The sequence below is a fragment of the Schistocerca serialis genome, chromosome 3, assembly GCF_023864345.2.
Source record: "Schistocerca serialis cubense isolate TAMUIC-IGC-003099 chromosome 3, iqSchSeri2.2, whole genome shotgun sequence".
In the NCBI taxonomy this organism is placed as follows: Eukaryota; Metazoa; Arthropoda; class Insecta; order Orthoptera; family Acrididae; genus Schistocerca; species Schistocerca serialis.
In genome coordinates, this window is record NC_064640.1 from 154,066,082 (window position 1) to 154,093,618 (window position 27,537).

General features: G+C 39.2%; 1 protein-coding gene across 1 annotated transcript in view; it reads right to left on the minus strand.

The window, feature by feature from the left end:
* Window positions 1-15,503: 15,503 nt before the first annotated feature.
* LOC126470726 (toll-like receptor 6) overlaps window positions 15,504-27,537 on the minus strand; it is a 372,307-nt gene continuing 360,273 nt past the window's right edge. Inside the window, exon 5 of the mRNA XM_050098730.1 lies at window positions 15,504-19,336. The gene's annotated coding sequence lies outside the window, so the exon portion shown is untranslated. The remainder of the gene's footprint in view (window positions 19,337-27,537) is intronic.

The window sequence follows — 27,537 nt, forward strand, 5'->3', positions numbered from 1 at the left end:
CAATCCGTACGCTGTTCACCAACTCGATGTCAGACATGACGGGACAGATCGGGGAAGCAATTGAACTTGCTTGTTAGTATACAGTACCTACGTTAGACATGAAGGCGTAAAAACCGAAAGTGCACAACTTTATATTTGCCTATTTCTTCTATTTGGTTTCTGCTATAAGAGTTATAGATTCAGTTTTTCCCTGTGAATCCACTACTCTGTGACACTTATGTATTATCCTATCATCCATAATTTCTTCACATTTTGGTGGTATTCTTGAGGTTGTAAATGCTGTGACGCAAGACCGAACGTAGATGAAATCCGTTTCAATTCAACACTGTGTAGTATCTTACTGTTTATCGTTATTTTATACGAGGTAGCTTTGCAAGCATTTTCAGTTTCGTTCAAATAAGCTTTCGCTGAAAACCGAACAGGGTAAGTGTGCATCAGATTTTTAATTTTCGATGGTGTAATCTACAGTCGGTAAAAAAATGTTAAGAAATCCTTGGCATCACACCAGCTGAATCACCAGCCTCTTTTTATTTATTTTTACTTTTAATCGTCAAACTTATTCTGTAATGGATGTGCTTGACCGTGGTTGTAATTGTGTTTATTATTAATGTTATTTCTTCACTCGCAAGAGCTTTCTTACTCCAGTTTGGCGCTAATGCATATGACCAGTGAATTTGGAGGAATGGAATGTAGAATGTTTCGCCACGCAGAATACGCAGGGCAGTAGGAAAAGCCCAATAACAAAAGACGACAAAGGGAGACAGGTGGCCTCGGGCAGAATTCTGTAACAATTTCTGTTGACTTAATACTGTGAGGACAGATAAATTCATGTGCAGTATATCATTAAATCACCGAATATGTAGTATGGAGGATCCTGCCACTGCTACAGATAGCTAGGAATTGGTAATAACCATCATCGTTTACCATTGGCTCATTGTAGAGTTACTCCTGTAAATGGAAGACTATAATAGTTTTCTTCTGCTGCTGTTCGAATGACTTGTGACAATGGATGAATTAAGGCATTTTCTTGCTATTATTTACACAGCTACGTAAACCAGCATGTAAATTTCTTGTAATCAAGTGCGTGTTTCACTTGGAACATTCGATTTCGAATACAATTCGCAAGCCTTCCAGAAACCCCGATACAATACCTTATGGGAGCAAGCATAGTTGTGTGTTTTACGAATTTCAAACAACAACATCCATCATTTAAAGCTCAAAGTGCAATGAACAAGGTAAACGGCCAAGGTGAGAAACATATGAAGGCGAAGAGTAGTACATCGCCCACATTTAAAGTTTAGTTCCCATGTTGATGAACATAATTTTCAGCTTCTTCCCTTCTGATTTATCAGATAAGTTGATTACTATCTGACATCAAATATTTAGTTAACTGCGTTTCTTCTTGCTTCCATACCCACCAACATACTTCCTCATTCTCGTGGTAGTTGCGAAATTCTATTTTAATATGGCATAAGACTGAATGTTAACGCAGTCGATTTAGAGGTACAAAGTGGTTGATATCTTACTGTCTCATGACGTGTTGATGGAAAGGTTGCCTTCCAACTACTTTTTATTCCACTGAAATTAGTTTTCATTGCAAACTGTGAAAGTAAGTCTTTTTATTAGTTTCTGTTTTGGGGAAATTGTAATTGTGATGGAAATTTATATACCTCGATAATTCACACGCGCGGAAACTTCCACGTGCTGAAATTATATAACATAGGCATCAACTGCCACATTTCACGCCGGAAGAGTTCAAAAATCAGAGATTCTAAATTGAATCTAATTGAATGCCTCAAATGTAGATGCCTGAAAGACGACATTACAAAGTCGAAGGAGATAACGCTGCATAAAAACCAAACGCGCTCGTACCTCTCCTCCGAGAGCTTGGTAAGACGAGCACGACGAGCTCTTCGCTACATAACCGCCCAAAGCAGAGCTAAGAATTGGCAACATGGTTGCTAATATTTGGCGACCTTGTGACAGTGCATTTATCTTTTGCTTGAAGTCCTGAATCGCTCCGCTAAATTCACTTGGTATTTCGTTTTCACTTTGGTGTCTTATGCTACGTAGACCACTTGTAAGATGTGATACAGAGACACAAAATTTAATTTTTGCACTCCAGGAATGCCGTACCACACGCAAGTGACAGCTGTTCTTGTATTGAACGCTAGTGACTACTTTGAAGGTCAGTAACAGGTGCAAACATGTAACTCTTTTGTATCGGTTGTGAATAAATAGTGGCCACTATTTAAGTTCCAACCCTCGTATTTGTGATTCTGCCGCATTTCACCTAAAACGCTTTGCAATACAAAAACAAGCATACATTAATGAGAATTTCTTCTGAAGCGAAAGGCAACGATGTAGTTCTTAGCATGATAAAGGATGTGAATATAAAATTGTTAAGGCTTTCGTGGCCACTTGTTGACAAACTGCCTATTGGCTTCTGTCTCGGGTTCTTCGGCCGACGTTCGTCTGATGATTTTACTGACGTTTCGCCAACACGAGTGGCTGGCATTGTCAAAGCTTCACCCTCCATTGCTGTTGGTGAACGGGAGTCGAGCTCGCGGCCGCAGACTATATGTACTTGGCGCACCAACGTCCGAAAGCTTCTTCGCGGTCATTTCCAGTGCGGTTCTCCTCTTGCTACCCGCGACGGTCGTTCGCTGCAGCACGGGAAGCCAGGATCCGTTACCTTAAGGCTTTCTCCTGTCTTGATGAAGCTATTCCCGTGTTTTTGTATTTCTATCGCCTCTCTGAACAAGCGGGTGTGATAGTGCTCCTCTACCGCCAGAACTTCCATGTCGGCGAATTTCAATGTCGCTTATGTTCTTTGATCCTGTTGTTGATTGCTCGCCCAATCATTCCCACATAAACTTTTCCGAATGTGCATGGTATGCGGTATACTCTCGACGTTGCAAGTGGGTGCCTTTTCTCCTTTGCGGATCTAAGACATACTTTCATCTTCTTTGTTGGTTTTAAAAACGTCTTTACCCCGTGTTTACGCAACATCCGTCCGATTCTGTCCATCACTCTGGGAATGCATGGCAGAAAGCCCGTACCCGAGTTCTGGTCGCTGCACTAGAAACTGAAGAGACACCAGGTGGGATGTCTGATGTAGTGCTGGAGGAATTGAGACCATGAATTCTGCAGGGCTGTCCATAAATCCGGAAGAGTACGATACGGTGGAGATCTTTTCTGAACAACACGTTGCAATGCATCCCTGATGCTCTCAATGATGTTCGTTTATGGAGAGTTTGGTGGCCAGCAGAAGTGTTTAAACCCAGAAGAGTGTTCCTGGAAACATTCTGTAGCAATTCTGAACGTGTGGGGTGTCGCATTGTCCTGCTACAATTGCCCAAGTTTGTCGGAATACGTAATGGACATGAATGGATGCAGGTGATCAGACAGGATGCTTATGTACGTGCTCTTGTCAGACTTCAAAAAATGGTTCTGAGCACTATGGGACTTAACATCTTAGGTCTTCAGTCCCCTACAACTTAGAACTACTTTAACCTAACTAACCTAAGGACATCACACACATCCATGCCCGAGGCAGGATTCGAACCTGCGACCGTAGCAGTCGCACGGTTCCGGACTGAGCGCCTAGAACCGCGAGACCACCGCGGCCGGCTCTTGTCAGAGTTATATCTAGCTAGACCTATCAGGGATGCCATATCACTCCAACTGCATACTCCTCACGTAATTACAGAGGCTCCACAAGCTTGAACAGTGTCCTGCTGACGTGCAGGGTCTATGGATTCATAAGGTTGTCTTCATACCCGTACACTTCCATACGCTCGATACAATTTGAAACGAGACTCGTCCGACTAGGTAATATGTTTCCAGTCATCAACAGTCCTACGTCGGTGTTGACAGGCCTAGGCGAGGCTTAAGGCTTTGTGTCGTGCAGTCATCAAGAGTACACCAGTGGGTCTTTGGCTGCGAAAGCCGATATCTATGACGTTTCGTTGAATGGTTGGCACGCTGACACTTGTTGATGGCCCAGGACTGAAATTTGCAGCAGTTTGCGGAAGGGTTGCACTTCTGTCACATTGAACGATTCTCTTCAATTGTCTTTGGTCCCGTTCTCGCAGGATCTTTTTCCGGCCACAGCGATGTCGGAGATTTGATGTTTTAAGGGATTTCTGATATTCACGGTACACTCTCGAAATTGTCGTAAGGGGAAATTCCCCACTTCATCGCTACCTCGGAGATGCTGTGTCCCATCGCTCGAGCGCCAACTATTACGCAACGTTCAAACTCAATTGATAACCTGTCATTGTAGCAGCAGTAACCAATCTAACAACTGCGCCAGACACTTGTTGTCTTATATAGGCGTTGCCGACCGCAGCGCCGTATTCTACCTGTTTACATTTCTCTGTATTTGAATGCCAAAGCCTATACCAGTTTCTTTGGCGCTTCAGTGTATTATGTACTAACTCTCTTCTACAAGTCTTAGAGGTCCGTAAGGGGAATTTCAGAACGTTTAATATCATTAATAAAATTTCATAAGAAAATAAAAAATTAATATCACCCTGCCAGTAAAGCTACAAGCAATTTTAAATTTACTGTTTGGCTAACGCACCTCTATTTCATGTTAATCAATTCTGTAATATCTGTAATGGTCTTCTTGCCAGCTGTAGTCTTCTTTATTGTCTGAATCCACACGTTCTGAACGCCAAAATAGGTTATAACTGTTTTCAAAATGTCGACACACTTGCGTGTCAAATATAAATTTATAGTTAACCATAGGCTTGCTTATTTCTGGTTTGTAACAGCTGATAGTCTTCGTCTCCCACAGTGGCGCCTTTAAAAGTCCTCTGTGAGCACACGATACCTGTGTGAGCAATTTATCTGAGTCTCTCCCCTCATTTTATGCTACACCCAACAGCAGCAGGATATTTCGTCAGTGTTCGTCAATCAAAGCAGACAGATATTCTGCCAAGTCTCAGGTCGTTTTCTCATAATCAGACATTAATTTTGTCTATGTCACAAATTTTGACTATGTCTGGTATAGTGTACACAATCACATCGGGAGTATCTTTGTTCGTCAAGCGTGGCACTTACCTCTGTTATGCTATTCCTGGTCCCCTTTTGAGCCACGGGCGTGATCGCCGTATGTGTTGCTGCACCGACGCTGGACGGGCTGTTGTTAGCTCTTCTGATTACCATTTTGCCCAGCGAAGGTTCAAAATGTTCAAATGTGTGTGAATGCCTAGGGGACGCAACTGCTGAGGTCATCGGTCCTTTGACTTACACACTACTTAAACTAATAGAAACTAACTTATGCTAAGAACAACACGCACACCCATGCCTCAGGGAGGACTCGAACCTCCTGCGGGAGGGGCCGCGCAATCCGTGACATGGCGCCTCAAACCACTGGGCCACTCCGAGCGTCTATCCAGCGTAAGTATTGGTGGAGCACAGAAAATATGTTACTATTGTTGAAAGCACTGCGCTTGTTTGCACTTTATCCATTGAGTTCATAAGAGATTATGACCCTATCTTTAATGCCCTGAACCATTTCCCATTAATGTAGTATCGGCCCTGCATGTGATTAATGCAGTCGGACTAACTTCACTTTTAAATTTCGTAGCGACAAGTGCTTTCTTATTGTGCAACAGAATAATTAAATAACGGCTTAACTGGAGCTTAATCGAAATAAAAATGCAGCCATAATCGTTACAACAGATATTATACAGCTACTTATTGTTGTGTGTGCCGGCCGGTGTGCCCGTGCAGTTCTAGGCGCTTCAGTCTGGAACCGCGTGACCGCTACGGTCGCAGGTTCGAATCCTGCCTCGGGCATGGCTGTGTGTGATGTCCTAAGGTTAGTTAAGTTTAAGTAGTTCTAAGTTCTAGGGGACTGATTGTAACAACAACAACGCTGTACTATCGTACAAATAAGTGATTTTTTTTTCTTCTGATTTTTCGATAAACTTGTGTAATTAATGTTCTGCTTTCATTTCTTTTTTCTTTCATGCCATTGTGTTAAGAAAACTGTAAACAATTTTCAATGTGAATATTAATGTTTATGTCAAATGTCAAGCAATATTGTAATATAATTGAAATGTAGCAAATGTTGAAACTGTTGTAAGATGTTTAAAATTGGTCCTTACGTAGGCAATCATTGTTATTACAGAGTGAGTGTAAGTCTGATTTGCCACCATTCAGGTACACGCGGTCGATATCTGTAAGAAAATCCTTTCTCATAAGGTGAAGCCCGCTCACTTACCATAGTACAGGCTTTAATGAGTGTTGTGTGCCCCACGCGCACGTTACATGATGACCACCGATGTTAAGTCCCATAGTGCTCAGAGCCATTTGAAGCATTTTTTTCATTGTGTGTGTGTGTGTGTGTGTGTGTGTGTGTGTGTGTGTGTGTGTGTGTGTGTGTTACACCTTATAGGTGTAATTCGTGAGATAAAAACTGGCTTACCTACAATTTATTACATTCATCGCTATGTTATGCTAAAAAATAGCAACAATGTACTCTGCTGGCAGCAAAAGCCTCGTACAAACATCTTAATGTTATGTATTAGAATGCTACACCTGTTTGAAAGTGCAGCTACTTTGCTGTATCCTGTATGGAAACTACATGCCAATGGTAAGTGGAAGTTGGAAAGGAAGTCAGTGGTCCCCTGTTTCTTTAAAAACCGTATCATTACTGTTTTATACACCGAGGTGACAGAACTTATGATAACGAAGTGCAGACATGCATTTGGCTGCAGAGTCACGTACACAATATATAAAAGGGCAGTGCATCGACGGAGATATCTTCTGTACTCAGGTGAAACACGTGAAAAGATGTCCGACGTGACTATGACCCGTAAGAAGGGAATTAACGGAATTTGAACGTGCAAAATAGCAGCTAGACGCATGGGAGATTTCATTTCGGGAATCTTCAGCGGATTCAGTATTCCGAGATCGTCAGTGTCAAGAGTGTACCGAGAATACAAAATTTCAGCCATTATCTCTCACCACGGACAACGCAGTGGCCGACAGCCTTCACGTGACGACAGAGAGCAGCGGCGCTTGCGTAGAGTTGTCAACGGTAACAGGCAAGCAACACTGCGTGAAACAACCGCAGGCATCAATGTGGAACGTACGATGAACTTGTCCATTATAACAATCTGGCCAAATTTGGCTTTACGGGCTACGGCAGCAGACGACGGACGCGAGTACCTTTGCTAACAGCACATCGCCTGCAGCTCCTCTCCTGCGCTCGTGACGATATTGGTTGGACCCTAGACGATTGGAAAACCGTGGCCTGGTCAGAAGTGTTCAGATTTCAGCTGGTAAGAGCTGATGGTAGGGGTCGAGTGTGATGCAGACCCCACGAAGCCATCGACCCAAGGTGTCAACAAACCACTGCGCAAGTTGGTGGTGGCTCCATAATGGCGTGGGTTGTGTTTACGTGGAATGGAGTGGATCCTATGATTCAAGTGAACTGATCATTGACTGGAAATCGTTATGCTCGGCTGCTTGGAGATCATATGCAGCCATTCACTCACTTCATGTTCCCAATCAACGATGTCATGTCACCGGTCGAGGTGGTCCTGATTGTTTTGCAGAACATTGTGCACAATTCAGGGAATGATTTGTTCACACAGATCGCCCGACATGAATCCCATCAATCATTTGTGGGGCATAATCGAGAGGTTATTTCGTACACAAAATCCTGCAGCGGCAAAACTATCGCAGTAATGGACTGCTGTAGATGTAGGGTGGTTCCGTATTTCTGCAGGGGCCTTCCCAAAACTTGTTGAGTCAATGCTATGTCGAGTTGCTGCACTACGCCACGAAAGAATATCTGACACGATGTTAGGTGGTGCCTCATGACTTCTGTCACCTCATCGCAAGCAGAGGAAGCGGTGATAAGGTGGCTTTGATGTATAAGTAATAATATGGGGAATGCTTCACGCCGATTCTTGTAACTACCTATATTTACATGTACTACATAGTCTAGAACTCGATTCTATTACAAAAACTCTACAAAGTTTGAGTTTTTGATACGGGGCGCTTCCACAGTCAGTGATCCCTTTGTGGGATCAAAATCACCAAAGATGTAGGAAACAGATGGATCTTTGTAGCATGTATCGCTTTACTTTTTAATGGTGCAATATAGCTCTCAAGCTACAATTTAAGTGTCAGTTTAATACTTACACATATCGTTTACATACAGTTCTGACACTGTCATGTTATGTGTCTGAATGGTTGTGAATGACCCCCGCCGAAACTGACCGTCACATCTCTTGCGGGGAATGCTACTGACCCCATCTGGTGAGTCAACGGCAAGGGACTATATGGCCCAGTGGATACAAAGGAACCCAATGTACATGAAGGTGACGGGTGCAAAACTCTTGGAAATGTTACTACAGCAGTAGTAGACGTGTAGACTGATCACCCGACATCTCATCAATGAAATTCCCCGAGAAAACCAGCATTATCCAAAAGCGTTTGCTACTCAAACCGGTTTAGTAGGAGTATACCGATTTGGAAGCAGAACGATAACTGTGTTAGGAATTGTTACTTAAAGATGGGCTGTTGTCTGTATCACGGAAGTTACTCCCTGATGTCCTAACATCTTAACAGCTGTCCTGTCGTCCTGCCTTCTTCTTGTCAGTGTTTTCCTCATATTCCTGTCCTCGCCGACTCTGCGAAAACCCTCCTCATACCTTAACCTACTGGTCCACCTAATTTTCAACATTCTTCTGCGACAACACGTCACAAACGCTTCGATTCACTTCTGTTGCGGTTTTTCCACAGTCCATGTTTCACTACCAATACAATGCTGTGTTCGAAAATTACATTCTCAGAAATTTTGTCCGGTAATTAATGTCCATGTTTCATACCAGTAGACTTCCTTTCGCAGTAATGCCCTTTTGGCCAGTGCTAGTCTGCTTTTTATGTCATCCTCGCTCCCATCATGATGGATGATTTTTCTGCCCAATTAGCAGAATTCGTTAACTTCATCTGTGTCGTGGTCGCATATGATGATGTTAAGTTTTCTGCTTCTTCTCAATACTTCAGTCTTTCTTCGGTTTAATCTCAGTGCATATTCTGTACTCAACCGACTGTTCATTCCATTCAACAAATCCTGTAATCCTTCTTCACTTTGCCGGCCGCGGTGGCCGAGCGGTTCTAGGCGCTTCAGTCCGGAACCGCGTGACTGCTACGGTCGCAGGTTCGAATCCTGCCAGGGGCATGGATGTTTGTGATGTCCTTAGGTTAGTTAGGTTTAAGTAGTTCTAAGTTCTAGGGGACTGATGACCTCAGATGTTAAGTCCCATAGTGCTCAGAGCCATTTGAACCTTCTTCACTTACCTGGAGGATACTAATGTCACAACAATTCTTATCAGTGATATACTTTCCACTTGGAGGCCATTTTGGTGCATCTCCCTGTTAATATTGTTTCCAGCTGGTACTGCAGGCTTTGTCTGTGGCTAAAGAACCCCTAACAAGAGTTACACTTAAAAACAACCTGTTGTGTTGCCGCCACCAGCATGGCCAATTCCTCAGTTGTAGAATGTTATCTCCTGATATCTCTACTCCAAGATCTGTTCCGTGCAATTCTTGAAAGAATTATTACAGTATCCACTTGGGTAAGTACGACATTTCTCTTGGTGTAGAAGAGGATCCGGGATTACATGTATCCATAAGTTGATTTGTCATATTACGTAAATTCAGTAGATCAGGGAGGGAAAATTAATTTTTTCTCGTTCTCTGAAGGGCTGTGACTTAGTGTCACCAAGTCCATGTCATCAGCAGTGGCTGGAGGGTGAATTTTACTCTGGAAGTCGCTACTGGAAATTCCGGTAGTGGTTGGTAGTAGCGACGTCCAGAGTAAAATTAAACCTGCAACCACGAAAGAATATAGGTCCATTTAATACAACTGCTTGGGCTGTTCCATTTACTCCAAGTTTATTCTCGAGGCTAGTAATATGTTTGTAGACAGGCGTGCGGTGGCGGCGTTGACGATACAAACGTCGACGAGGCATAGTGCTTCAATGCAGTTACAGATAGAGATTGGAGCAGAATGGTTCCGCTGTCGTGCACTGGCCGCTTATATAGCAGACGAGTGACCTTGCTTACGTAATCTATATCTCCCGTTGGAGAGGAGAAGCTATAGTGTGCTTCATTATTGGAAGAAATGTACCAATTGCCACCTTCAAAGAATCTCTACGCTTCTCGGTCGCTAGTCCTTGATAGAAGATGCAAGCCAGTGTAGTGAAGTTGTCTCCCATTGTCAGTGCTTTGTCTTCTTTGAAACATCCATTACTCATTACATTAGTAGTAGGATGGCTTTTCCACACACCATAACATCTTTTGGTTTTTCATAGTAATTCTGTGGCTCTTCACACTCTCTGTACAAAAAGAAACAAGACTCTCTACGCTTAATTGTCTTTTGAACCGTTATAGAGCTCCACATCTGTCCCCCAGAGCATAGTGCAACTTCTCACTCCATTGTAACCTGGGTAACCTTTGCAGAAGAAATTCTATAAAGCTTGGAAAGTAGAAGAGAGGTACTGGCGGAAATGGGACTGTCAGTGAATAGTTGAGTCGGTACAGAACCTGCCTGTAAAAGATAAACAAAGATCCCAGAGTGTAGTCCTGGTGTGGCGCTCAGTTTCAATCTGCGAGGAAGTTTCAATATTTGTAAACTTAGAGTGGATACATCAGTGGTTTTGTGGATCACTAACAGTAAATAATCTGGACAATGTCAGAATGGAAAAACACGAGTATTTTGCAGCATATGGTCCAGTTAGACTGGCTGACCATCAATTCGAGCGCCTTTCTCTTGGACACTTCCTGTTTTGTTACATGTATCCATACTGGGATGAGTGAATGGAAAGTGAGTCGTCCACCACTTTCCAGTGAGTGTACTGAGCAGTATTTTCTGGAAGTAAAAAAAAAAAAAAATTAGGTTGAGTGTTTTGCTGGGTGTTGCCCTTTTGTCTTCTTTAACCCATAATTACACAAGCAACACTAAACTGTACAACCACTAGTCGAAGTAATCCATGACACATACAATTTTGACACTTCATAATATGTAGGATAACCGCAACAGCAGAACACCTCGACAAGAATTATTGCCAGGATGGCATTGCGAGTTCTTTCATCTTTCCACAACTCTCGTACCCTGACTGTGGAACTGACCTTAACTGCCTTTCCGAAGTGATATTACGAAAGATAAGTAAGGAATAGCATTCATCCTAAACCAATAGAAGCGACGCCACCTTTCCCCATTCCTACTGAGGTAGTGAACTATCTAAAGACTGCAGTCCTTTCAAGTAGCCGTATTGGTGTGAATAAAATTTGTCTCTTCGAGAAATAAACCATATCTCTGCTAGAAATCTTAACTGAAGTTCCATTTTTGTGGTAATTCTGTGTCCTCATCGTATTTCTGGTTATGCTAAACATTTTGTTAATCTTCTTTTCTTACGATTTATTTTTCTTGGTCCACTACTTTCACTTCTCTGGAAGATTTCGATTTTATTAATTGATATTTAGTATATGTGCCCGACTTGCATGTAGCAAATGGCACTACCCAGATACAGTTTGACATTCTGTAGAGGATTTATTTACATTAGATAGAATATCAGTAAACACATTTGACACATGAGGAGACCATTCGGAAACTGCATTTTTGGAAACTTTTATATATATGATGTTCAGAAAATATCAGTCAGCTTTACCATGAGCATAGAGCACACAATGATGAAAAAATGTAATTTGTTATGTTTTTAATTTAAACAAATTTTAATAACAATCATTTATATAAGTAACTGAGAATTTATATTTGCTATGAGAACTGGATTTCTGTGTGTGATATGTAATTATAAATTAGAAGATGTGAATTTATAATAAAAACGGCAGCTGGATACATGTCTGTTAGCATATATTTAATGAATTTAATTTTATATTTAAATGTCGTAGGTATTCATGCTGAAGGGAAGGAAAAAATGAAAAGTAATGACTGATGCGAAATTTTTACCAGATATGTCTTCAGTGCTACTGATCTTTTTCGTATTTATGTATTCTAAGCTTCATGGAAATTTTCATAGGTCATGCACCTTTGGCTGGGAGTCGAACCCGGGTACCTTTCATACAGTCACATTGTCTGTCAGCAACTCTGCCTTACTTTAGGGTATAAAAGGCAATTGGAAAACTAGACAAGGTAATTACCTCGAGAATTTTTGATAGTTTCATTGAAGTGCTTTGGCTGTTTGACGAATGAGTTCACACTTCACTTACCATAAACACTGCATATGGTCTTCTTGTCAGTAAACTGAGTTAATAAGTGGAACCGACTTATGAACAACTAGTCCTATCAGTTGAAAAGGTAGGACTGGTTCCATTATTCTTGCTATATGAGTGCACGCAGCTAAACTATCACAAGTCGACTGACATTGGTTCCTCCTCTGTCATACGGCTAACATAGATGTAACATAAAAAATAGAACTGAGTTAAGTGATATGTCACCAAAGATTTCTCGTCGTGGTAGTAATGGTGTAACTACGTTACATCTTTTGTCACCACCTACTACTGAGTAAAAACATAAAACTATATAATATGTCCCATTCATAACATATTTTTGATAGAGAGAGCAATGAATAAATTTTATTAAAGCAATCTCATGACTGACTAATTTATCACTGTGCTGGTAATTCAAGCTGTGCTGCTGCATGTTCATTCATAGTGGATATTCCTTGTAATTATTTATCAAATCTATGACTTCCTGATAGAAACCTACTTTTCATCTCTGTGCCAGACTGCTTTTAGTGCGAAAAATTGAACTATAGAGTACATATTGCATGTACGAGGCGTGGCTAGAAAAAAACCGGACTAGTACTGGTGAAACAACAAAACGAATGCAATAAGGCTGAAAGTCGCGTGGCCTGTCACGTGACTCTCGCTCCGCCTACTGCTCGAGTTTCATCTGCCTCCTGCACCCAGTCTGCCCGTGGCGTCTGTTTTAAGTAGTTGACGTTTTGTCTGTGCGTCGGAAAATGTTGAGTGTACAGAAAGAACAGCGTGTTAACATCAAATTTTGTTTCAAACTAGGAAAATCTGCAAGTGAAACGTTTGTAATGTTACAACAAGTGTACGGCGATGATTGTTTATCGCGAACACAAGTGTTTGAGTGGTTTAAACGATTTAAAGATGGCCACGAAGACACCAGTGATGACACTCGCACTGGCAGACCATTGTCAGCAAAAACTGATGCAAACATTGAAAAGCCCGCATCTCGTGGTCGTGCGGTAGCGTTCTCGCTTCCCACGCCCAGATTCCCGGGTTCGATTCCTGGCGGGGTCAGGGATTTTCTCTGCCTCGCGATGGCTGGGTGTTGTGTGCTGTCCTTGGGTTAGTTAGATTTAAGTAGTTCTAAGTTCTAGGGGACTGATGACCATAGATGTTAAGTCCCATAGAGCTCAGAGCCATTAGAACCATTTTTGAAACATTGAAAAAAATCGGTAAACTTGTTCGACAAGATCGCCGTTTAACAATCAGAGCAGTGTCTGAGTTAACAGGAGTTGACAAGGAAAGTGTTAGGCAGATTCTTCATGAAAGTTTCAACATGAACAAAGTGTGTTCAAAAATGGTTCCAAAGTGTCTCACAATTGAACAGAAGGAACGCCGAAGAATGATTTGTTCTGACGTCCTGGAAAACATTGAAAGTGATTCCACCTTCTCACAAAATCGATGCATTGGAAAACTCCTGGTTCTCCACGACAAAAAAAAGCACGAATGTCAAAATCGAAATTCAAGGCAATGATGATTGTTTTTTTTTTTTGACATCAAAGGGATTGTGCACATTGATTGGGTACCAGAGGGACAAACAGTGAATCAGCATTACTACATTAGCGTCCTGGCTACCCTACGTGAGCGAGTACGGAGAAAACGGAACGATTTGTGGAGAAAAAAGTCATGGATCCTTCACCAAGACAATGCCCCAGCTCACAGTGCGTTGTCAGTGAAGACGTTTTTGGCAAAACACAACATTCCCATCTTAGATCATCCACCCTACTCACCTGATTTGGCCCCCTGTGTCTTTTTTCTTTTCCCTAAAGTCAAGTCAGCTTTGAAAGGAACTAGATTTGAGACTGTTTAAGCAGTAAAAGAAAAAGCGACGGAAGTAATGTATGGACTTACCGAAAATGATCTGCAGCATTGCTATGAACAGTGGAAAATTCGTATGGAGCGGTGTAGAGACCGAGGAGGAGAGTACATTGAAGGAGATAACATGAAATTGTAAATAATTGTAAATAAATGTTTTTTCCAGCATCAGTCCGGTTTCTTTCTAGCCGCACCTCGTATACATTGTTTTAATTATTCAGTTTTGAGAAGTGTTATGACATTCTATATCTTTAGGCTGTTTTCGTTTTGGTCCAAAGTATAAGGAGAGCGGATACTTATAACTACTTGATATGGCCCATATTTCTGTACATTTGCATTGTGTTACTACATTTAAGTTGACAGAACCAGACCTAGGCAGTAACAGTTTTCAAACTAAAATATAGAACCTCACAGATCTTGCCAATGCCTTTATCTTTAGCAGTACTTCTGTACGCTCACTGCTCATATTTTGTTAGTATAGTATGTCCCAGATGCATCAAGATCATTCTTTTTAGCATATAAATGCTTCCAGATATATTTCTCAGGACACAAATGTTTATTAAGTACTTTGTGATGCATTGAGTAAAATTTAATGTTGTAGTTATCAGCATTTCTGGATTGAATCACAGTCTTTTCCAATTATTACTCAAAGAAATTAAGAGGATCCCTTTCTTCCTATCTTTAGTATTACCCTAAGTGATCCACAACAATTAATTTCAATTTTTACACTGAAATTGTTACTTATTAGAAAATTGCTCTTACTTCATTTTTATGGTGGTATGAACATAGATCACTTTGAATATAAAATTATATCATATATGGTAGGAAATAAAACCACAATTAAATAAATATAGTCGTTGAAATAAAAAAATGACTAAAAGTTTTCACTTGGTAAGCGAAATTGGAGTTTTGTTTAACTTTAATGTGTCATTTCGTTCTTATGCAATATTTTGCAAGTGAATACCACTGTAGTTATTCGCAAATATTTGCAGAATGACGCTTGGAAATATTTGCAGAATGATGCTCAGCCATTTCACTGTCTTTAAAACATCGTAAAATGGGGATCACCACTTACTAGTTTCAAAATAGTTTCAGTATTCTGTAATTGCTGTCAACAAAATGCAATACTGTATTCCTGAAGTGTTATTAAGGATCAAATCATTCCAATTCCATAACATCAATATTTCTGTGTCTCACACATACTTTAGTGTGTGCAAACAGAATTAATTAAACTACAACAAACGTGTCAAATGAGTAAATTTTGTCATTTTCATGGTACTAACTGACATCTGACATCTTTTTCATCTCAGGATGAGTTGATAAAAAACATTACGTTACAGCAAAGGATACTTTACTTCATCCTTATGACATACTATAAATAATTTGGTACAAGTTTTATATAATTTATATATGCTGGTAATACAAAATATTAAATCTTAAAACTACACTCAAAGAAAAGGTTCATATACAACTCAGAAATGCATACTGTTTTTAATACTAAATTCACATTAATCAGGACATATAACAGTACAACATACTTCCATTAAATGTAACTTTATTTAAACATTATTTGGTATCTTAGTGGGACAGTGACTAGAATCCTGGTATTTATAGAATTAAATATCTCTTTTATAAATATCAGATGCAAAATTTCTCCTATAAACACACACAGTAAGACATAAAATAAGGTAAAACTTATCTTCAGTGACAATGAAATATTTTGTTATTGAGTCATTTCTGAATAAGAATTGTTATTTTGGGATATCAAAGGATAAAAGCCCTGTAGTTCATGCACAAAATCTGTAATTGATATGTAAATGACATCTGAGAGTAAATCCTAAACATTCAATAAAATAATTTATATGATATTCATTTGGTGTATAGTAAAAGTTACTCATGTTAACAAGCTTTTGTAATGGAAAGAATTAAAATGTTATAACTATTGATCTCTTTTATAAGTCATAATGGTGTACAGTTATGTAATGTGTGAAAAAAATAAGTGTCCTTCATTGAAAAATACCAACAAGTCAGTCAGAGATCTGCAGCATAATATAGGGAGACTAATTACTAACAGAAAACATCATTTTCAAATGAGGAGTTAGATTTAAGTTTTCATGTGGAAACATTCACAATACATTTACTCATTCTTGAAAATAGATTTGATATTCATATCATATTTCATAAATCTGCCACTTAGATAGTTATTATAAACACATAAAATCAAGGAACATGTATTTCATAATAGATATTATTACTATTTTATGTTTAGTGACAGATCATAAAATATATTCATCTATTGCAATGGTTTTCTTCCATGATGATTTAAATTTTGTATGAATTAAATGTCATTCATTAATCACATTTTATATGTGTCAAATTTGTCTACATTCATACAGGCAATGTTAATGTAATGTATGAATGTGTAATAAATACTGTTTGTGTGTTGTTTCTTCTGTCACATTGATCTGCTAAACATAAATGAGGGCTATATGTGAAATGGATTATATTGTCAACACCTCAACAAATTAGGTGAATCATCATCAATTCCAGTATGCACTGTTCTGTGCATGGGTGTTGTCACATAGAATTTTTCCAGCTTGTACATTACAATCTGCACTACTTCTTTTGTTTTTGCTATACATGGCAAGTTTTAAGAAAATTTAGGTGATATATTTGACTGTATAAAAACATAAATGATTATTACAAGAACACATAGAAAAATGTAGAACATTAACATTGAGATCCGTAAAGCACAATTTCTCTTGAAGAAATACGAGAGGCAAGCACCTATATGTACTAACAAGACTACCAAAACATATTATCAGTATTGTGCTAGATACAATACAAATACACACAGCTTTTATGTTGAAAATTACCAGAGACACATGAATAAGTAAATGAAGATCACATATACAATACTGTTATGTAGGAGCTGCAACATCTTATTCACTAGTAAACATATCAGGAATTTATACAACATGTGGACAAATCATGCGAAAAGTGGAGAATACTTGCTGATAGAAAACTAGCAAGAAAGCAAATTCATGCATTAACCCACAATTAGCTTAAAATTTGATCTTCTGTTCAGGATGGAAACTTTTCTCTATTGTGACATATTGTGAAACACACTGAACATTGTCACTTCATGTATTCAACTACGTTATGTTCTGTGAAAGAGAAAAATCACGGAAATATAGAAAATCTTAGGATACTGAGAAAAGATTAGAAAGAAAAACAGTGATTTGTATTACAAATGAGACATGCTAATCATTAGATGAGGTAAGCTCATTTTTGACCAGACTATTATATCATCTGCAGGCACATAACTAACAGCACATGTACTTCAGTGCAAAATCAGTTGTAAAAACGCTGCATTCGAGAAAATAATGCATTCAAATTTGTATGAGTATCACGAAATGGTTGCTCTACATAAGATTGCTATTAATGAAACATGTACTCTTTTTCGAGGAAATAAATCACAACACTGATCATATACTGAAAAGCATTAAGTGATATGTGTTAATATACAACTGACTAAACAACTTCTTTTTGAATTTCAAGTAATGTGCTGAAATTGTGACTGAAAATGTCTATGCAGTTACACAAGTTATCATCACTATTATCTCGTTTCATTGAATGCAGCGCTTTTACAGCAAAACTCCGCTATTATTACAACAATTGAATAACATACATACCATAATTTATTTCTATGAGTATATTTTTTAAAATAAATTTTAATCTCGATAATTCAGTTTAATATATACATTTAGATACACCGAAATCGATCATGGTTATTGACTTTTCTACTATTTGCACACACACACACACACACACACACACACACACACACACACACACACACAATCACACACACAAACCTACATACACTGACGAACAAATTATTTCTCGGCAAACTTTTATATACGGATTCAGACAGCTTCTTGCTTTATAAAATTTTCTGAATAGTAAGCACAGTTGTTATATTCCACGAGCAAATAAAACGTTACATATTTATGTCGATGAAAAGTATGCACACAAGCAAGCGGACATGCACTGTACCCTGACTGCAAAATGAGATGTTTATTCTGGTCCTTCCCATTCTCGGCATTCATTCAGCACAGCTAAGAGAGAGTACACAGTAACTGTAACACTAAAAAGAAAACACCAATCGTATGTATCTGTGTTGAAATATTTAAATTTGTTTGTATGACACGAATCCTCTTTTTAATTATACAATTGTTCATCCATTTGTGCTATCTAAGTCTGAACATCAAGCACTTGTTACACATTTTTATTGGGCCAAACATAGCCTTTTGGTAGTTTCCAAGGACCTCACTACCTACAGAAGTAACTCGCTGATTTGATAGAATGATAAATAAAGTATTAAGCACATAGAAAGTTATAAACATGGATAACACACATAAATAAATACTGCCAATATATTAAGCTGCATAGTTGTGGGACTTAATTTTCCCAGATATTAATAATTAGACACAGACAATCATGCGTACATATGTCTCCATAGACTATTAGAATACTGACACCAATACTAGAGAAGAATATTTGGAAACAGGACAAAAGCAGTGAAACTGAAATGGGATATACAGACTGAAATGTATTCTCCACCACAATTTCAAATGTAGTATAATATATCCTCCGTTAGTTGCATATGATATCCACGGAAGAGAGACATAATTTTGTATGACTGGTGTGTTTTCGTGCAGTAATTCTGCGTTTCAAGATCTCGAATGCATAATCTCGTAAGTGTTGTAAGAGGATAGCAACAATCTTCCAGAGGAAGTGTTAAAGTGTACTGTTGATTTTGGGTCACGTGATCACATTATAAAAACGTAACCTTTCTGGTTTCGTTCTTTAACTCAGGAATCATGCATTGTGTTTTATTCGGCGATGTGAACGTTAGCAACGGGGAGGTTTCTCGTATTGTAACAAGGGTACGATATCACTTGTGATACATAGCGTCATGCCAGATTTCATCATGGCAGTACTTTATAAATGTGTATTTTCATTAACCAATTAAGATAAACGAGCTATAGAAATGGACGAACATTGGTAACATTCGAAAATCTTTTAGGCGGAATCTTCGCCGCTAACGTCGTTGTTCTCCGATGTCCAGACGTGCCGGCCGGTGATCACATGGTAGTAGAAGCCGCGACCGAGGGGCCACTCCACGTCTCTTGACCAGAGCTTCCGACTGAAACATAACATTACGATATTCTTAATGAATGAGTGAAGGAGCACATGTACTAGAAATGCGTCACATATGCAATAAACAGAATAAAGTTAAGACAAAGACAAAATTCAGGTACAAAGAGTTGATCATTAAGAGTAAGAACTTTTTTTTTTCTAATATGGTAAATTTATTTCAAGACTGGTTCTTATTTTCGGTACACTGTGTATAACATTTATTTGTCTTTATGTAAAATTCCTGAGACAGTCTGCACAAAAAATTTATCTAGTCTTTTAGTAAGTATAGGAAATTAGTTCCTGATGATTCGGGGCGCGACAAGTGTCTTCAGCATTTCCTTTGATTTCTGCTCTGTTTGTGCCATAAAATCATAGTGCCACAGCTCAGTTATAGCAATAAACCGGTGCATTAAATCTGATTATTCGTTCAAAAACCAAGCCAATCACAGCTGAGAAATTCTTTGCCGTATCAAATGGTTCAAATGGCTCTGAGCACTATGGGCTTAACATCTGTGGTCATCAGTCGCCTAGAACTTAGAACTACTTAAACCTAACTAACCTAAGGACATCACACACATCAATGCCCGAGGCAGGATTCGAACCTGCGACCGTAACAGTCACGCGGTTCTAGACTGAAGCGCCTAGGACCGCACGGTTGCCGTATCAACTTTCGAGCAGCTTGCAATAACTGCGGTACCAATCTTTCACAAAGATATCTTATAATTACTTCTATACGTAAAATGTATCTCACTCCTTCTCCAGATATATCCATTCAACGTACATGCCTTGAAACAGCGGAGACCCCGTTAAATCTATTACTGACAGTAAGCAACATTTACTCAAGGTGGAGTTGTCTGGTGTTGGCGGATGGGACTGAGAATAAACGTGTTATGATTTCAAGTGTACAAAATTTCTGATACAGCGGCAGAATGTAATGACAGAGACGTCATAACGTGGCAATCGAGTACGGAAATGGTCTAAGTTATGCAATGGATCACAAGCTTTACTCGTTGTAAATACCGCGTAATCTTGTCGACTTTCTGTGCGTGACGAAAGATAGTATGTGTAACAGCTGGAGAATATGTTAAATGTTAAATTAGTTGTGGAATTTCTAAGCACGTAACTTTACATAATATCTGCAGGATTTAGAACAGCTTGTTCCAATCTAACTCAAGCAAATTAAAATAGAATAAACACAAACGTATAACACGCAAGTGAACTGGAAACGATTTTTAAGCATCGCAAAAATCTAGAGGCCTCATATTCCACTATACAATCAAAAATAGTTTTCCGTTTCTATCACACTGTAATCATACGCAGGACTAAGACAAACAAGGAGTCTTTCACATTCAAGTTTATAAATGTAACATCAATACTGCGGAAGCGAAATGAGGCAATGGCTCCTGTTTTATCGTTTTTTAAAGGAATTTCTTTGTCGTTGTACAAATTACCTGTAACTAAGGGGAATACGGTTTTTATGGAATATATAACGGTATTTAATTTCACTGAAGAGAAAATCATATCACTCATTTGTGCTTTGACAAGTAAATAATTATTTGCGACGTAACGTTCGTTGGGCGCATTCTGTTCGACGTATACGAGCCTTACAGTCATATATCCAATGTTACACAAAACGTCCATTAGTTACGTAAACCAAGTTACCAGCCTATAGAGGAGCTACGTATTGCTGTCAGTGCTGGAATTTTGTCAATATAAATGTAAAACCTTTATTGTTGCCTCGAAAATAGTCTGTCAATTATCATGCTTTCAGCAGTGCAAATGTCAGCAGTAACGAGCTCTATCGAATTACATTTAACTGTTGCGTCACCATTCCCAGACTGGAATGACAGAAACGGAAGGGAGACATAATTACGTACGACCAATGGGTTTTTCTGCAGTAATTCAGCGTTTCCAAGAGTTCCAATGAATGGTCTCTAGCCTTAAAAGAAACTGAAATACTTTTGAAAATATCGGATAAATTTGTGTAGCATTTCCTGAAACTACATCTTGTAGTAAAAGAAAAAGAAATCAACGTGAATATAAGCCGTTATCGTAAATGGTTACCAGAGTAATGCATGACTCTATTCTGCTGCCGAAGTCCACAACGTTATTGTTAATGCAAATGTACCTCTTTCTGTGATACTTTGGCGGGGGAAAAAACCATCAATGGATCAGTTATAAATCACACATGTTGTTGCGGGTTAAACGATACAACACAGTGGGATACGTTGAGATTGGCTAAGAGGGTAGGGTGGCAAGAGGAAGTGGCGTAGTTTCACTAACCGCGTCATGGCACCGTTAGTTAATAGATGATAATTTTTATTTTCTCTCAGTGAACGGCGTAAATTAAAATGAGCACCTATGCGCACCAGTGAGTTGCAGATGTCTTTCTGAATTAGAAAACTTGCACTGCAGTATGGTACGTGCATTTGGTTCCATAACACTGGGCAATAATGAAAATGTTTTGGGCTTAAAAATAGTAAATTTACATGTATTTCCATCTGCTGAATTCCAAAATCACCATAAAAATGAAAGCTTAGCTCTTGTTCCGAAGATAAAGTGACATTTCATTTTTTAGAGTGAAGATTTTAAATTTGGGGGAATTTCTTTTTTGGGAGTTGGCACACATGTCAAATAACAAAACACAAATGCTCTTCAGCTGTTTGTAAGTCATAAACATAGATACTGTTGCTGTGACTGTGAATTACAAGTAGCTTCTACTCAAATTAATGCAAAATTTCTGGTTCGCGAGTACTTTTTAATGTAAAATTTGTACAAATGCCACGAAAATGTGTAAATATGGTGAATAACTTTTGTTATATTTGTGGTGAAATAACATTTTCTGCACAGAAACGCAATCTGACGCCTCTTGTAAAGACTGCCTATCAGTATTATTTCGGTATGAAAGTAGGGGACCAGGATAAGTCTTGAGCTCCACATATATGCTGCAACGCATTTTCAGTTACACTGCGACAATGGCTGAAAAAGAAGAAACGATCTATGGCTTTCGTTGTGCCTATGATTTGGCGGGAGCCTACAAACCATACAGATGAATGATATTTCTGCCTGACTCCACCTATAAAGGCCGGATTGTCTATGAAGAAAAGAAGAACAGTTCAGTACCAAAATATTCCATCTGCTATTCGACCGATTCCATATTCGGATAGTTTACCAGTTCCTACTCCACCCGAAAATTGTGTGTTGGAAGTAGAAAATGAAGAGAGTGTGGAACAAGAAGAACCCAACAAGCCTTCAACATCCCATGACCCTGATTTTGAGGGAAAAGATGATAAACCGCACAGACTGAGTCAAGCGGAATTGAGCGATCTCATTACAGACCTTGGCCTGTCAAAGGAGATTGCAGAAATTCTTGGGTCTCGACTACAGCAGTGGAATCTTCTCCAAAGTGATGTGAGAATCTCACAGTACAGAAAACGTCACATTGAACTGCTTCCCTTTTTTGAGAAGAAAAAAATCTTGTTTTTTGCTGCGACATTAATGGCTTGATGAAATCTTTGAATTTGAACCATAAGCCAATTGAATGGAGGCTATTCATAGACTCCTCCAAGCTTAGTTTGAAAGCTGTGTTACTTCACAACGGGAACCTTCTTTCGTCTATTCCTGTTGGTCATGCTGTTCACATGAAGGAGACATATGCAAATATGACAGCTCTCTTGGACCCAATTAAATATCATGAACACAAATGGAAAATCTGTGATGATCTAAAAGTCATTTCCATACTCTTAGGAATCCAACTGGGTTGCACAAAGCATTGCTGCTTCTTATGTATCTGGGACAGTAGAGATAGGAAGTTGCATTATATTAAAGAAGACTGGCCTGCAAGAAATCTTCACCCTTGCGAGAAAAATGTCGTTGCCAAGCCTCTTGTGGACCCAGAAGACGTTCTTCTTCCACCCATGCGTATCAAGCTGGGCTTGATGAAAAACTTTGTCAAAGCTATGTACCGAGAAGGACGGGCCTTTAAGTACATAAGAGAGAAATTTTCGAAATTAAGTAATGCAAAAGTTAGGGAAGGCATTTTTGTCGGACCACAAATAAGAGAACTTGTAAAGGATCCTGCATTTCACCAAGTTTTGGAGGGAAAGAAAAGGAAGCTTGGGAACCCTTCAAGGGTGTTGTTCATGGATTTTTAGGCAACAAAAGAGATGACAACTACAAGCATTTGGTGACAGTGCTCCTACTAAAATACCGTAACCTTGGATGCAACATGTCCCTTAAGATCCATTTTCTCCACTCCCACCTAGACTTTTTCCCTCCAAGTTGTGGAGCTGTTAGCGATGAACATGGTGAGAGATTCCATCAGGACATTTCTGTTATGGAACAAAGATATCAGGGCCGTTGGAATGAAGTAATGCTTGCGGATTACTGTTGGTCTTTGTGTAGGGATTCTGCAGAACTCCATTACAAGAGGCAAGCTAAAAGACGACGAAGTCAATAGGCCACCATATGATTCTCTTAGGACACGACCATCTGCGAAGTATTTTTCCAGCAATTTAGAACTCTTAGCATGTAATTACCAGTTTAAAAAATCAAATGTACTTTTATTGTTGTTAGCATGCATGTAATTAAAATGTATCATTTTCTCTCAATCCGTTGATATGTAATACTTCCACCTTGTGTATATCATAGAAACTGGAACTAATAAAAAATTTCCGTTGTCATATTTGTTTTTCTCAACCAAAAATTAATAAGAATTGTCGCATGAAGTGCTCGAAACATTCAAAAATTATTTTTTTGTTGCCCAGTGTAATCTGACGCAAAAAAATGCAAAGGTGACTTCGTTATACACAAAAGCAGAAAAAATAATGTTTTTACTTTTTAATGATCGACATCAATTAAAGCACGTGACTTCGTAGGTTTTCAACGGTGTAATAAGTCAGAAAGTCTCTTCAGGTTTGCTGCCGGGTCCTAAAATCAACTTGACTTGATATTTCGGCGATCCAACTGGACACAACCAGCAGCACAATGCTGCTTCGCTGATGAGTCCCGCTGAGAACTGACGCTAGGCTGCAAATCGACGTCCTATTCTATAGACATAAGATGGACGGTAAATTGATACACGAGTAGAAATGAATTCAGCATTTAACTTACAAGAGAATAATATTTTTTTTCAGTGAATGAAGGAAATATTTCATGCAGAAATATTTCATGCATTGTTAGAGAACTGCTTGTTACGACAGAGAGAGTATTAGCGCTTAAAAGCGATTGTGTTAAAGAGTCTCTGGCAGTTCCGTGCCCAGTGTCCATAATATTCAAGCGGTTCCTCGCTATCTCGCACGCGAGCCTGGAATAGCCACGAACGACGCCGCTGCTTAGCAACTGGCACACACTAGAATACATCCACGTCAGCCGCTCCGACCTGTAGCCTCCAATAATAGGTCTTTGCGCTCCCTTTGCTACGCTTCTACGCCTTTGTGTCACAATCACGTCATGCTCTTTTTACTTACACTTCGTTAAACACAGGACGATGCATGTCGGTTGTGGACACTGTGACACATGAAAGTACTCCAACCAGTTATCTTTCCGACGTAGTTTCATCGTGGCTTCCGGCCGTTATTCCATATGGCACACAGTTACTGACGGCTGTATCGGATTTCCGGCTAAGTCATTCAAATAGCACTTTCTGTAGACAGCAGAATGGATTAACGTTTGAAGAGTACAGCTACAGTGAACGCTGTACTGAATAATTCTGAATGAGGTGTTGCTTCACTCCCACTCTCGTTGGTAATGCCACAAATTAATTGCTGCTTTAAGTACGTACATAAGGGCTTCTCTACAGCTCAGTTTTACACATATTTAGTGTAGGGTTCGTTTCGGGCCACACAGGCGCGAATTAATTTCTGCAAACTCAACCTAAGTCAGAAATTAAATTTTGTTCTTAGCCGTGAAGTTTTTGTTCGAGTGAACTGATTTGATAAATCAGAATTATGAGTCATTACGGATCTCATCCGTATCTGCGGCCTGAGGTACACCAATGTAAACTGAAACTAATTGTCACCTTATCAGTCTTTCAACGTACTTAAGAGACTGAAAAAGATCTTAGTGCAGTAATGTACGGTAGCGAGCACATGAATTTGACACAAGTGTTGCCGTATTACAGACATTGCCATAAAATTGTGAATTACGGCGTATGCAGCAGAAAATTATAATGCCAGGGAGCAATAAGCGAAATTAAAAGGTTCCGGTGCTTGATCGCTCACTTCCTGTCATTCGTGTGAAATATCGACAGTTTTTAGTGTATTTCCTCCGACATTTTTGACCACGCAGATATGAAATTTCGACACTAAACATGTAACTGGGAGATGTTTTCCGAAAATACTGGCAGAAAAATGGAGTTAGTTATTGTCAATAGGATATTGAAGAAGGTTTCCGGGAGTCCAAGATGTGTGGACGAGTAAGCTATTCTGAATTCTAGTCAGCTGAACTCTTCTCTGTCTGACAACGGCATTTAATTGGCTGTCGCACCTCTGAAGCCATATAATTTATGCAACTCTCACGTTTGCGCCAGAAGTACGTAGCTACCTGGATAGCTGCCTCATGCGATATGTGCACTTATAGCACACCAAAAGAGACTCCGTAAGTCTGCACAAAACTTAGGAGCCCAAGAAATCCGCATCCAAACACCTTGCAGAACCGTCTAAGTCTCTCATATAACTACTTTACTCGACTTCACGTCAGATGTTCTCTGTCTGTTCTGAGAACTGTGATGAAAATTACAGACTCTTTAGTTTTTCTAATGAGAGAGCCTATTTATTCCTAAATATTCAAGTATTAAATTTATTTTAAATTCTACACATATTAAAAGGAGAAATATTAATATTTTTATAAATATACAAACAACAATCATTTTAAAAGCTAGAATTGTGTATCAAATCAGGAAAAGAAAACGGTATTTTTCTACAAATCAGGAAACGCGGGAAAACGGTTACTCTATTTTTAAAAAATGCAGATTTAGGAACGGACCTGGAAAATGTGCCAGTCATTTCAACGTACGGCCTACTGTGAACATCAAGAAATAGTGACTTGTACATTGTAGTTATGGCATCGAGATTTCAACGCCATTGAAATTTTGTGGTTTCACTAGACGTATGTTTGGCAATACCGAAACATTAGTTTTGTTGTCAAACTACCGTTCGTCACAAATAACATTACGATAAAGACTATTTCCCACTGGGAAATTCTCAATGTACTGTTTCCCAACATTATATGATATCGGGAATGCAACAGTGAGTGTTTTGATGACATTTAGCCAGGTTGTAAGAGAAAAATTTGTATCGCATTTTCAGAAAGTTATCTCTGTCCTTGAAGATTCAAAATTCTCTTTTCTCTTACAGTCATATGTAACACATTAGTCTAAATAATTAAATGCAGTACGTGGTGGGTGCGGTAATGTTTACTTAGTGTAAGTGATTGTGTTGCTTTGAGTTAATAGACAGCACCCTCACGCACGTGTTGTGCCACGCCAGTGCGTGTACCCTCTGTGCTTACCTAAGGTCTACGCTCGTGAAATAGCTGACGGCCTTTGCTGTGCCAAGCGAATAATGCAAACAACAGCGCTGTTTATATTTGTCAGCTTTGCAAATTGACGTTCGTTTGCCGCCTTGGGTTAACGCAACGCGGTCGCTGCCCCGTTTTAAATGCACCATTTGTGTGACTCATCATTAACATTGTGCCTAAAATGGGACGGCATCGTGTATAAGCAGTGTAACGGTAGAACAACATTATAATAGTTCCATACCAAGGGTGAACTGCCAGCTTCGTGTGCTTTCGCAGTAACATGAACCGAATTAATTTTTGCACTGTTTTATGGCTGTAAGATATTAAGAGTGAAGGAAAGAAAATAAGGATTTCAAGAGATAAATGACATGAACTAATGTAAAGGAAAGGGAAATACTGCTGTAAGTGGTAAACCTACATCTCTCATTGGTAAAAATGTGTTCGTCGCCAGAGTGACTATGTTGACAAATAAACATGTAAACATGAAGAATGAAGGTATAGAATGTTAATAACGTCTGCGTAATTTGAAAAGCCTTAACAGTTTTCGCATGACAAAAATCGGAGGCATAACTTTTCAGCACGCATTCGTACATCCATTAGAACATGTTTACTGTAGTCAGTCCCTGGTCTCCCCCTGCAATTTTTACGCTTCATATTTCTCTTCATTACAAAACTGACGATTCCTTGATG